This window comes from Dasypus novemcinctus, chromosome 4 (assembly GCF_030445035.2).
Source record: "Dasypus novemcinctus isolate mDasNov1 chromosome 4, mDasNov1.1.hap2, whole genome shotgun sequence".
NCBI lineage: Eukaryota > Metazoa > Chordata > Mammalia > Cingulata > Dasypodidae > Dasypus > Dasypus novemcinctus.
In genome coordinates, this window is record NC_080676.1 from 146,450,935 (window position 1) to 146,465,603 (window position 14,669).

The following is a 14,669-nucleotide window of genomic DNA, read 5'->3' on the forward strand; positions in this document are numbered from 1 at the left end:
GCGTGTTATTGCAGTGGATGGAGACCCACACAATAAACAAGAAAATATGAAATTCCCATCCTTGGGAATCCTGCTTGTTTCTCAAATAGAGAAGCAAGAGTCTTTCAAGAACATAGGCAGCCCTTAATATAAGAAGACAGACTAATATTTCAAACTTTCAATATTAATACATGTAACTATGAAACTTATTCTTCAAAAATTGCAACTTTAATGGTTACCATGGGTTCTAAGGGGAAGAGTAGGGAAGAATGGATGGGTCATGGGGCATTTTAGGGCATTGGAACTGTTCTGTATCATCTTGGCAATGACAGATGCAAGTCATTATGTATTTTGTTAAAACCTATAGAAGTGTACGGTACAGAATGTGAACCATTGACCATGGCAAGTGGCAGTGATTCAATATTTGTATTGTAACAAATCCATACTCATGTAAGATGTATTTAATAGGGGAAAATTTTAGAGGGGGAGGGGGTGGAGTATATTGGAATCCCCTGTATTTTCTTTCTTTTTTCCCTCTATATTTTTCATGTGACTTTTCTGTAAATTAAAGCTTTTTTGAAAATAAAATGAGAACTATAAAACTCCAGGGGAACATACAGAAGAAATTGTCACTATACATAAAAGATAACAGATTTTATGGGGATGAAAGACACAATACAAAAATATTGATTATATTTTATTTTGTATTTTTAAATTTTGATTTTGTATGTTTTATTATTTTCATTTATTTATCTTGTCTTTGTTTTGGAGAAGGTTTTGGAATGCAGAAGAATCATGACTGTGGCAAGAGAGGATCACTGGTACAGGGTGTTGTTGATGGGAGAATGTATGGAGAGGGGTGCACCTGGGGCATGCCTCTATGTAATATGAATATGTTCAAGTGGTCATGGGGTGTTGTCTCAGTGGGTTAAGAACCACACAATAACAGAAAAAAATATTGAATTCCCATCATGGGGAGTCCTGCTACAGTCTCTAATAGAGTGGCAAGACTCCAAGAGTACATGAGCAGTGCCTAGTGAAGAAGGACAGACCAATACACCAGGCCCTTGATATTGACAATTCCAATTATGAACTTTGTTCTTGTGAAATTGAAATTTAACCCAGTATTATATATTGCCTAAGACTTACCTCCTGAAAACCTCCTTGTTGCTCAAATGTGGCCTCTCTCTAAGCCAACCTCAGCATATAAACTCACTAGCCTTCCCTGGGCATGGGACATGACTCCAAGGAATAAGCCTCCCTGGCACCAAGGAATTATTACCAAGCATGAACTAGCAATGCATTTGGAAAAAGACCTTGACACCAAAAGGGGGAAATTTTAAGCAGAATTGATTTTTTGTGGCTAAGAGATTTCAAAGTGAGTCAGGAAGTCATTCCAGAGATTATGCTTATGCATGTCTTAGTAGGCTCTCCCTGACTGCCGCAGTAAACAGTGCCTCAAGCAGGGAGACTCCTGAGGGCTCTAGAGATATATGGACACTATAGGCAGGGCAGACACCCAGGAATTTGGCACTCTGTCAGTGGGCCTTAACTTAGAATATGTGACAACTTACCTCTTCAATGTATCAGAGTTGGACTCATTTATAATTTTCTTACACATGGTTCTTCCGCCCTTTTATTTGAATCTATAATTGGCACTATACCTATTAAATATGTGTTTCAGAGACTAAATCTTTGGGCTTGAGCCCTGAATCTCAGCATAGTTGCAGCCAACACCTACTCTCCAGTTCATTGGACTTGCCCAGGACAACTAAACAAACGGATGAGAGTATCCACACCTGCAAGCAAGACAGTTCCACCCATCTGTCCCATGGGATCTAAGCCCTCTCTCAATCAGAAGCAGACAGAGTAGGTATCACTATCCAAAATTCCTGAAGACTGAGGAATGAACAAACATAAAAGGGGAGTGCAAATATGGACTGACGTAGACCTATGGTTATTCTAATAAAAATGAAAGAACTTGTAACAATGCTATAAAGGCTGTGGTCACCAGGGTTCTGAGGGGAAAGAGAGGAAAGAATGGGTAAAACGTGGTATTTTGGGGACATTGGAATTGTCTTGCTTTACATTGCAATGATAGATACAAGCTATTATACATTTTCTCAAAACCTGTAAAACTGTGTGGTGTAAAGCATAAACTATAATGTAAATTATAGACCATGATTAGAAGCAGTACTTCAATATGTGTTCATTAATTGTAACAAAAGTGCCACATTAATGAAGCATGTTGTTAATGGGGAAAAGTATGAGAAGGGGAAGGTGAGGTATATGGGAATCCCTTATTTTTGATGTAACATTTATGTAATCTAAAGCATCTTTTAAAATAAATTAAAATGAAATTTAAAAATTAATATTAAGTTAAAAAATTTATTCGGTAAAGCATTTCAAATTAAGTAAAAAACAATAGTAAAGAATGGAGAAGATTTTACAATGTATAAAAGTAAATGGTATCTTTTATATATATATATATATAAATACCCTTAATAAATTATTAAAGTACTAATAAAATGGGTAAAGAATATAGACCAGTAAATCACAGAAGAATTAGAAATAGTCAATATATTTTTATAGACCATTACTATTCCTAATACTCTAAATATTTCATATAATATTTGTGAGCTATTATTCAACATACAGACTTTCAGAGTTTAAAATAGGTAGAAATTTCTATTGTGGATAAGAGTGAAGAGGAATGGGTACTCAAGTTCCCTAATAATGAGAGTATAAATTGTTCCTGTTTTTCAGGACATCAATTCAACAATATTTATTAAAATCTTAGTTTTTTCTCTAACAATTCCAGTTTGAGGAATACTCCAAATGAAAACTTGGACTCAGGAGCAAAGCTTTATTCATAAGGATTTCCTTGAAACATACCTTAAACCATTGAAGCATTGGAGGACAACAATAAACACAACTAAATGTTCATTAACAGGGTGTTTATATAATTTGTCATTTACAAACAATGGAAGAAATATTTTGAAGTGCTTATGATTGTTTGTCTACCAAGCTCTGGTTTTTCTTCACCAGCTGTGGTGGGAATTTGGTCATTTAGTCCAAGAAAATATGCTGTACATGAAATGCAGAAATAATCTTGATTTTGCTTACCTGTCTACCTGCCAATGAGTTCTATAAGACAATGCTGCAAAGTGTAAAAATGTGTCATTTTATTTAAAATTTTGTCAGTAGAGCTCTCTTCTATGTATTCAACATAATCCTAAATCATATATCATATAATACTGCAGTCTGTGAAAGAATAATGTTTATACATATATATAATAACTTTATTTCAAATTTTTTAAAAATAGAAAAAGGCAGCTCAATAAATTGTGGAAGCATTATTCCTCAAAATCTCTGTCCAGTCACTATCTCATCTATTTCCAAATACTAACTCAGTTGTCCCTCTAGTGTTCAGAAAAATACACAGATGAACAAAGATTGATTGGCATAGTCAAGGTCTCCTTATTAATGAAAACATGAATAAGTTGTTTCCATCTTTTAGCAATTATGAATAATGCTGCTATGAACATGGGTGTGCAAATATCTGTTTGAGTCCTTGTTTTTAGTGCTTCTGAATATATTCTTAGCAGTGGGATTGTCAGATCTCATGGCAGTTCTATATTTAATTTGCTGATGAACCACCAAATCATCTTCCACAGATGCTGCTGCATTTTACACTCCCACCAACAGTAAAGGAGTGTTCCTTTTACTCCATATCCTCTCCAGCACTTGTAGTTTTTCTTTTCTTTTTTTGTTTTTAATAATGGCTGTTCTGTATGGTGTGAGATTATATCTCACTGTAGTTTTGATCTGTATTTCCCTAATAGCTAGTGATGTTGAACATCTTTTAATGTGTCTTTTGGCAATTTGCATTGCCAATTAGAAAAAATGTCTGTTTAATTCTTTTGTGCATTTTTGAATTGGATTTCTTGTCATTTTGTCATTAAGTTGTAGGATCGCTTTATACAACAAAGGAGATCAATCCTTTGTCAGATATATGGTTTTCTGGAATTTTTTTCCTATTGAATAAGCTACCTTTTTGCTTTCTTGACAAAGTCTTTTGAAGGACAAACGTGTTTAATTTTGAGGCTTTTATATATTGACATGGAATGATATCCTGAACATATTTAAGGTTATGAACAAAATATACAGTGTGAGGTCCTTCACACTGGAACCTAAGACATGTACATGTTTGTATATGTGGTCATTTATATGGTCTTAAATATATAGGTATACAGATAACTCCTATCTTTTCATGATCTCACTAACCTATGTCCAAAAGTTTTGCTACTTCATTTTTGTAAAATCATTTTACAAATCTAGTGTTGTGCCCCACTGCATTGAGTGTTTCTAATGGGCTTTAGCTCAAGTATACTCCTGGGTTCTTTGGCATTGGCCAACTCATCGTGGAATCACGTCTGTCCTTGATGTAGATTAACTGGTAAGACAATTATGTTGTGAAATAGAGCTGTCTCTTTGAGCACTGCATTTAGTAGACCCTCCTAAGACTTAGAAAAGAAAATTCCATTCTTAATATCCCACTGCACATCTGAGATCAAGGTATGGCTCTTTTAAGACATTGCTAAAGTTCAAGCCTAAAGTACAACTTACATATTGCAGGGACAGATGCTGGACATTATATATCCTGCCATAACCTACTGGATGTACTGGGGGAGAATGTAAACTACAATGTAAACTACAATCCATGTGGTACAGCAGTGCTCCAAAATGTATTCACCAAATGCAGTGAATGTGTCACAATGATGAAAGAGGTTGTTGATGTGGGAGGAGTGGGGTGGGGTCAGGTGTGGAGTATATGAGAACCTCTTATATTATTTAATGTAACATTTTCTGTGATCTATGTATCTTTTTAAAAAAGGCAATTAATTTAAAAATTCAGAAAAATGAAAAAAAAAAGATTGAAGTGATGAATACACAACTATGTGATTATACCAAATACCATTGATTGTATGCTTTGGATGAGTTGTATGTTTTATTAATATGTATCAATAAAATTGATTTGCTGAAAAAAAGGAGGGGATGTCTATGTTAGAGGCCAAGTCCAAACATGGACTCCTGTTTGGAACAGACTCCTAGCTTAGCCATAGGAAAGCCCCATAGGATTGGTAATTTCACCTCTATCAATGGGAATCACAGGTGTTACCACACATGGAAATTGAGGCCCAAATCCCTAAGAAAAGAAAAATCCTTTGGTCTCTCTTTCAGAACCAGAACAATAGTAGTACAGTATTTGTTAATTCTACAGGGTAATGATTCTGTTAAAGATAAACAGATTTATATTGCAAAAAGAAACTTAACAGCTTGCATTGTGTGAATTTTAATTTCTTCAAGACACTCAATTATTTCCCAAGCACAATAGCATATTTTTTAACATTTAAATAAAGAAAGGAGTAATATGTATGGAAAATTAAATTCCAGCCTATGAAGAATCTAATTACACTTGTGGCAAGATGATATTTTGTAATTTAATAGATATATTTTTTCTATTTTCAATCCTATTCCTTTTCAATCAATTAAACTATGTGGCATTCATTAACTCAAGCCAGGAAATTAACAGTAAAAGTCTAGAAAGTATTTTCTTCCTTTACACTTAAACTTAGATTTAAATGATTGACTAACCTAGTGTGGATGACAAAAATTAGAGGGATCTGTACCCCCCATCTGGGTAACGTCCCGAGGAAAAAATAGTGTGTCCCCAGGAAGGATTTGATAACACTGCACAGAGTCTAGGCAGAGAGGGCCTGAGACCTCTCCAGTTGTCCAAAGCACATATTAAGAGCCCATCTAAAATGGTATTAAAAATGACTGAGTCAGAACTAGACACAAAAACTTAGAAGGCAAGAACTAGGGATTACAAAGCAAACTCTTGTGCAGAACCAACAAGTAAGGGGTAATGGGATAGAAGATAGCTCTAGAAGACCTTGATGTCATTTTCTACCTCCAAGGGGTATGCATCTAGAAGCATTAAGAAGCTCTGAACTGAAATCTACAAACTTCTTCATGCCTTCCATGGGTCTATGTTTCAGTTACATAAAAGAGGTGAAAGAACAAATGGTGTAGTGTTTGAGGCTATATGAGTGTTTGCTTTTTAAAAATTAGTTTTCTGGGGCCTGGGTGGAAGATATGTGGAGAAAGGAAGACAGTGGAGGAATGGGTCAAGCCCAAGAAAGTATAAAAAGGAAGAGGGAGATGACAGTATGGTGGGGATAGATAAATTGTGCGAATGACTTCTATTTTGGGCACTGACAAAGAAAATCAGAATGATGTGTTAATTGCAATAGTCTTCAGAAGATGACCACACACTCTTTCCTGATATAATTCAAATGCAGCCTGGAAATTAAGCCTTGAATGTTTATAATTTAGTGCTTTGTTAGTTGCAAAAATAACTTGTTTGATTTGCCCCTGTTGGTGGTATGAGGTAAATGGGTTGACGTTCATGATCCTTTATACGTGGATAGAAAAGTTGGGAGGAGATAAGCACTCTAAGCAAAGAGTCCTGGTACATTTTTGTCCATTCAGTGGATTTTGTCTGGGTACTGCTGATAGGAATGATGATGTCACTCAGTATTGAGCTTGTAAAGGTTTGGCTGCTACTGGTTAAGCAGAATTACACAATTGACACAATAACCTCAACTTAAAGAACATATTCTATCATAGAATACCATACTTATTGGAATCTAAGATAAACAATTGCTATAAGAAAGAGTTATTTTATATTATCAATCCCAGCTTCTCCATGCTTCAGACTTTTGTCTATTTTGGTACTGACTAGTTGAAAATCACATTATCATCAATATTCTACCAGCTGTAGGAAAAAATGTCTTAATTTAACATGTTTATGAAATGAACAGCATTGATCTCCTATAAAACTAGTATGCTGGGAAAGTATATGTTATTATTGATTTTCAAATTAAAACTTTTCATGCTCCACATTTTCAAGTTACAAAAGCAATCATACAAAAAGAACTCAATGAAATTTATTCTGGCAATGTAAAAAGTCTTGGAATGGAAAGCAGTAATTTTGGAACACTAATGCATGCGCATTAGATGCCCCATATTCTATTCACCCAGCAATCAAAAGATTGTTATACTGTGATACACATACTGACCATTAGAGAGAATATATTGAAAAAAGAGAAATAAACTGTTTGTTTGTAGTATTATTTAGCTTCTGTCTAAAAATAATAAGAGAATCCAGACAATAGCCAACTTTTGAAATAATAAATGGCACTAATTAATAAGGTAAAGTATAATGTGAACAATAAGCATAACCAAATATAAGAGGAGCTTAGAAGTGAAGTATCCTAGTTAGACGTTAAGATATTTATTTTCATTTCTTTATTTGATTTTATGTCCCTCAAATTTTCAATGTTAGGATTCTGTTTTGCAATAGGAAAAAGGAGAAGGAACATGACACAATTTGTTCATTATTTATTTGAAACACTCATACTCTTCTTTGATTTTCACTTGTGTGCATTTGTGTGTGAATACATATAGATATGCATTTATAATTTATAATACGTATATCACATTGTTTTGCAAATTAGCCTATTAGCCTTCTTTAAAGGTGAACTTAGTTCCAAAAGATGTAAAATTGAAAGATAGAAGGCCTTCTCAGAGTCACTAATATTTTGGAACAATATTAACATCTTATTTTTCAATGGAGTATAATTTTCACAAATTTAAATAAACTTTCTGTAAAACATTCAATATAATATTAAAGAAGTCAATTTGCATTATTTCCAAAGGAGATCACTTTGAATATTCTTTTCTATTTACTTACAGAACATTTTTCCTCCAAAGAGATTTAAAGTTTATGTAAATTTTTATCTTGCACTTTGCTGCTCAAAGTTTCAAATTGTTGGTAGCTAATACTTCAGCCCCTAGATTTAAGCTGGATATCATAGGAATGAAGAAAAACTAACATTTAAAAGAGATCTAGCATTATGTTAGGAATTTTTGAAAAGTATATAATTTAACCATATACTAGGATATCAAGAGCAGGCCAGCTAAAAGGCAATAATCCTGCAATTCATTATCTGTGGTTTTGCCTTAAGTGATGATTATTAATTTTTCAAAGACAAAGCCTCTACAAAGAAAAACTAACTAAAATCACATAATTAATATTATGCATGTCAAATAAATACCTAATCTTTAGTACTGTTTTTAATTGGTTGTTCACATCTGTAGCTATGCTTTTCAGCAGACAAGATCAAAATACAGCTAGTTTTCACTAAATTATGAATCTGTCAAACATAAGGGTTCAAATCTTATCATTATTTACATTTCTGTGTTTAAATTGCTGCATCCATTCATATATATATATATATATATATATATATTATTTTTTTCAAGACCTAGAGTTAGTTTTAGCACAATTTCTTCAATCTTATTTTTATCCCAATGTCTGCAAAAAACATCTGGAACCTGGAAAACACACAGACTTGTGGGAATGTTTTGGTTTGTGAAATTAAGAACATCCACAGTGAAAATTTTTAAGTCAACTTTCTGAGTCAAAATTTCAACCCTCTGCCAATTTGCTTAAGTTTTATTATATATTCATTTGCAAGCCAATTTTTCCTTACAAATATTGATTATGCCAGTTACCCAGATGTGTTAGAATAATTGACATATTAAGCATAAGAAACATAAAAAACCAATGTTCCTATTTCCTCATAGAAAAACTCCAGGCAACCCATGACTTCAAAAGATTTTTGTAACAACTTGTCAAAATTAAATTTTTCATCTTTTCTCCCATAATTACATTCATGTATAGAATTAATTGCACTCTATTCTTAGAACAACATTTGTATTAATCTCCTTTTCCTATACCCTCCCATACCACAACCCAGTTCTCTAAATCTAATCATTAGATAGGTTCTATAAGGTCTACTTTCAAGCATTCAAATGCTTTCTGCTTTTACCACATTTTTTAGTTATTCATAGCAGATGCTTATCATCGCTTAAAAAAATGACTAACTTCTCTCTCCCTACTTCTCATGCTTTGCCCCTGCAAACCGTCCTACCTTGTTACCAGATTCATTTTCTCAAAAATCACTTCTCCACGGAAATCAGATTTTCAAGTGACTGCAAATTGGGTTGTAGTCCATGTGTATATAATTAAGCAGGATGTTTTGAGACAGTCTATTTAAGGCACTGAAATCAACACGCAAACTACAGATTGGTTTACTTTTCTAGGCATCAACCCCAAATACCCACTTCCATTCTTTTTTTGACTCATGGTTATTAACCCTGGATTTGTCTTAGATTTACATGTGGAGCTTTTCAAAATATAACTGTTTAATGTCAAAGTCCTGGATGTTTTGATTCTGTCATTTTTGTGTATACACAATGTGGGGACCCAGGGTCCCCTCTAAGTCCTTAGCACATAGCTGCCTTCATGACCTAGACATGTTAAAGGTTAACAATCTTCCCCAGAGGGGAGAGAATGCAGAGATAGTATCATAAAGTATAATCTTCCCAAAGGGTAAACATCCTTGGTACATGTCCTTCCTATGAGTGTAGTGAAAACATCACCAGACCCAATGTGTACGGCTTCATGTGACCCTAGCAGAAACTCTGTTCTCATACCCTTTGGAATGTCCTTGTTCTGAAAACCCTTATATAAGCCCTCATTTTCACATTTCTTTGTGGAGCACTCTCTTCATTATCAGAACCACCACCATCCAACAGCCTCTCCTATCCATAAGTTCCAGTAAATCGTATGTCTGACTAAGTGCCAGGTGCACTCTTTGGTCTTGCAGCTGCACCAACTTGTGTCCTTCAGGACTTGGTTGTAGCACACAAACTTGAGCATTTCTGATTAAATATCATGCATTTCCATGATTCTTTTTATATGGAATTTTCTACTGCTCATATTTAAATTTCCAAATCTTACTGCTCTTCAATCATATCTGAAATGATTTATGCTATTATTTCTGTGAGGCCTTTCATTATGAACCCCCCATTTAATTTGGAAATAAACTCTTGGTCCTCTGCAATTCTATTGCTTGCTTGATACAGTGTGATTATCCCTTATGAAACATGGTTCTTTCTATTTATTTACCAAACACTTTATCTCTTTTTCTTGCTAGATAATCTTCTAAAGACAACTTCTGCTCTGTTTCTATCTTTGTGTTCTCTAAAACTCCTTATAATTAGAAGATGTTATATAATTATTTTATGGTATGAATTTATCTCACAAAGGGCCATGTGTTCCTGGCAAAAATGTATCTACATAAGATAACTAATGTGAATTATACTCAATTGATCAATTTCAATATATCATGTAAATAAAAAAATAATTTACCCATTCTTGGACTGCATTGAACCCATAAGTTGGAGTATCAGTATTATATTAACTAGAAAATTTGATAATTCTCCCTCCACTTTGAAGGTGCTTCCTCACTTTGGTGAGGTTGCATATTCTCTTTATAGCTTCCTTTCCTTCTCCCTCTGCACCTCCCCCGCCCCAAATTCTCATAAAACAAGTTAGGAAATAACTTATCTTCCCTACCAAATGATCTAGAAGCAGAAAATATTCAGGGAATCTTCAGGATTCAAGATAATGAGAAGATAATCATAGACCAGATGGTTCCACCTCAGACAATCCAAACAACCAAGTAGATGAAAGCCTGACAGATTAATTAGCAGATCTAGTCTATATATTGAGTTTATCTGGATATTAATGATTTCTTCTTTGTATTAGAGCACAATGAACTAATTATAAGTGTTTAGTCTCTGTGTTCAAGGTGACATTAAGAGTCTTTATTGACTGCGAAGCAGTGCCAAGGAATATTGCTACTTCCCAAATGCTCTAAAAATGTAAGATGATTATTTCTTACTTCTGAATCATGCTTTCTATTTGTACAAGGTAGTGCCTTCTCTCCGTCTTTTTACTTTGGCCACCTTTCGTGGTTCTTCTCTGCCACTGAATCACAGAAAAATTGTGGGAAGTTTTTTCCTCCACTCGGATTGTAAGAAAATATGCCATTTCCGTGCAATCCTGCACTTGGAAAGCTCCAAACTTTTTACTACTGTTTACTTTCTTTTTTCTTTTCTTCATCATTGTAGACTGCTGAAGGGGTAAATTGAAGATTTGGGGAAAAGTTTAAATACACATCTGTGGTGGTTAGACTATTGTGTCAACTCTGCCAGGTAATTATGCCCAATTGTTTGGTCAAGCAAGCACTGGGCTAACTGTAATACAAGGGCATTTATGGACTTAGTCACCATTGGCTTTACTGCAGTGGTAAATCATGGATTGCTGATTACAATCACATCAATCAGGGAGATTGACATCAGCAATGAGTGATGCTTAACCCAATCAGATGAATGCCTTAAAAGGGGAAGTAATTCCAGCATTGAGAGAGAATTTCCCAGCTCATCTTTGGACAGCCAACATCCCCAAGAACTCATCAAGTACCTTCATTGGACTTTCACTGGAGCCCTGGTTGCAGCCTGCCTGCAGAACCTGGACTTGAGCATCCCCACGGCTGCATGAGAGACTTTTATAAAATCACATACTATTGACAGCTATCTCTTGCTGATTCTGTTTACCTAGAGAACCCTGACTAATACAGCCTGGTACCGGGGGTGTTCTTGAGAAACAGAGGTTTAAACATGGGGTGTCTAAGGTGGTTCTGGGAGTTTTGCAATTGTCTCTACCCTAATTGGACTCAAGGGTACTGACGACTCCCTTTCCAATAACAAAGAGGCTGCTAACAGTCCATTCCTCGAGTTGGCAATCGAGATATGCAATACAGCATCACTGCATTCCCCTACTTCCATGCTTATAAGAAGCAAAGATCTGGTTGAGAGTGTTTTCAACACCTTAACAGAGTTTTGTAGAGTCAAACGGTAAATGATGTTGGCTGGCTCCTCTTAGATACTCTGGATACTGTTACAAAAGAAAGAGAGGAGTTAATGACTTCAAATTTGAAATTTAAACACTGCATAAATGATGCAAAAGTTTCTATGATTGCTCTGAAAGAAAATCTTGTCTCATGTAGCCACAGGCTTGAAATAGCTGAGAACCAAACTCAAACTCTCATTGTACTAGTAGCAGAATTACAAAGGAAAATAAACCCAACACTGCAGGGTTTCTGCAGTTAAAGTGAAAGCATTAATTGGAAAAGAGAGGAATCCAGAGAATTGGGATGGAGACATATGGGATGATGATAATATTGATGGAGAAGACATTGGAGCTCTGAATTCTGCTGAGACTTTATCAGATAAGCCTGCTGCTCTGGATATGGGTTTGCATTTCCTGCACATAACGCTTCTTCTAAAACTACCATACAAGACTTACCAAATGTCTTATCTACCACCATAGCATTCCACACAGAATTGCTTCTGAACAAGGAACCCATTTCACAGCAAATAGTGTGTGGGAAGAGCTCATGCCCATCAAATTCACTGGTCTTACCATGTTCCCCATCACTCTGAAACAGCTGGATTGATAGAATGGTGGAATGGCCTTTTGAAGACTCAATTATGGCACCAATTAGGTTGAAATACCTTGCAGAGCTGGGGCATTGTTATCCAGAGGTTGTGTATGCTCTAAATTAGCATTCACTCTATGGTGATGTTTTTCCCATAACCAGGATTCAAGGGTCCAGGAATCAAAGGGTGGAAATGGCAGTGGCACCACTCACTATTACTCCTAGTGACCCACTAGGAAAAGATTTGTTTCCTGTCCATGCAACCTCAAACTGTGGGTCTACAGGTTTTAATCCCAAAAGGAGGATTGCTGTCACCAGGGTCACAGCAATGATTCCATTAAACTGGAGGTTAAAAGTGCCACCTGGCCACTTTGGGCTACCCTTACCTCTGAATCAACAGTCAAAGAAAGGAATTACTGTACTGGCTGGGGTGGCTGATCCTGACTATCAAAGGGAAATAGGACTGTATCTACATAATAGGGGTAAAGAAAAGTTGGCCTGGAATACAGGAGATCCTCTGGGGCATCTCCTAGTACTGCCATGTCCTATGATTACAGTCAATGGAAAATTTCAACAACCCAATCCAAGCAGGACAAACAATGGCCCAGAACCTTCAGGAATGAAAGTTTGGGTCACTCCACCAGGCAAAGAACCACATCCAGCTGAAGTGCTTGCTGAGGGTAATGGAAACATGGAATGGGTAGTGGAAAATGGTAATGATAAATATGAACTTCAACCATGTGACCAGTTACAGAAACGAGGACTATAATGATCATGAATCTTTCTTCTTGGTTTCATGATGATGATGATTGTATATGTACACAAAACAAATTTCTTTTTCTTCTTTCCCAAACTTCTCCCTTTTCATATAACAAGTTGTATCAGTTTCATGTCATAATATTTGAGGATGTGAAGTTTGAGAGTGAAAATTACCCAAGAACTTGCACCCTATTCTATATGGAATTAATGCATTTCTGGTTGTATGCAGGAGAGTTGAACATTGTTAAGTGGAAATATATATATGTGTATAGTTTCCAAGTTGACAAGGAGTGGTCTGTGATGGTAAGGATATTGTGTCAACTTGGCCAGGTAATTATGCCCAATTGTTTGGTCAAGCAAGCACTGGGCTAACTGTAATACAAGGGCATTTATGGACTTTAGTCACCATTGACTTTACTGCAGTGGTAAATCATAGATTGCTGATGACATTTCCATCAGTCAGGGAGATTGCCATCAGCAATGAGTGATGCTTAACCCAATCAGTTGAATGCCTTAAAAGGGGAAGTAATTCCAGCATTGAGAGAGAATTTCCTAGCTCATCTTTGGACAGCCAACATCCCCAAGAACTCATCAAGTACCTTCACTGGACTTTCATTGGAGCCCTGGTTGCAGCCTGCCTGCAGAACCTGGACTTGAGCATCCCCACAGCTGCATGAGAGACTCATAAAATCACATAATACTGACAGATATCTCTTATTGATTCTGTTTACCTAGAGAACACTGACTAGTACAACATCCTAAAGGAAATCATGCTGAACTCAAAGAAAAATTTCCATGTCTGAGGAGTTAGAAATTGTGGTAAACTTGAACACCTGGTCTTTATACGCCAGGATGCTGGATAATAGTATTCTGTTGTTTGATGTAAGGACTAGCCACCACCAAGCTATAACTGAAACTAATCTGGTGGTTCCTTGGTTTCAGAGAATGTTGGCTAATTCAATAGAGGAAATTTATAGGATTTAAGATAATCTCAAACACTCTGAATATGCCGATATTGTTGCAACATGATGAAAAACTTAGCTGGCCCTTGTCCTCAGCTTTTGGGGAAACAACCTTTGAATCTTTGGAATATCCTATAAAAGTGTCTTGATTAGGACATATGTTAATGAGATTACAGGGAGGAGCCAACCACACCTGCAGGTTCATGGTTGGGACTGACCACACTTGAAAGGCCAACCAGGTTAATAGGTGGTTGGGACTTTGAGAGGAAGGGGCCTGCAGATTGGTCTGAACCAAGTGAAGATTGAGAGTCTAATAATCATGTTTACATAATTAGACTCCAAATGAATTTGGTACATTTGGAGCTATGGTGAGCTTACATGACTGAGAAAACACATCATTGCTGTGCCAGGAGGATGATGCATCCTACCTCCAAGTGGAAAGGACACATTTGCAACCATCCAGAACCTGGCCATATGTGTTACTTCT

The 14,669-nt window shown here is 35.9% G+C and overlaps 1 long non-coding RNA gene across 1 annotated transcript in view; it reads right to left on the reverse strand.

The window, feature by feature from the left end:
* The window catches only part of LOC105747123 (uncharacterized), a 120,848-nt gene extending 111,728 nt beyond the window's left edge, over positions 1–9,120 (reverse strand). Inside the window, exon 1 of the long non-coding RNA XR_009185615.1 lies at positions 9,045–9,120. This is a non-coding gene — a long non-coding RNA (uncharacterized lncRNA). The remainder of the gene's footprint in view (positions 1–9,044) is intronic.
* Positions 9,121–14,669: the final 5,549 nt, after the last annotated feature.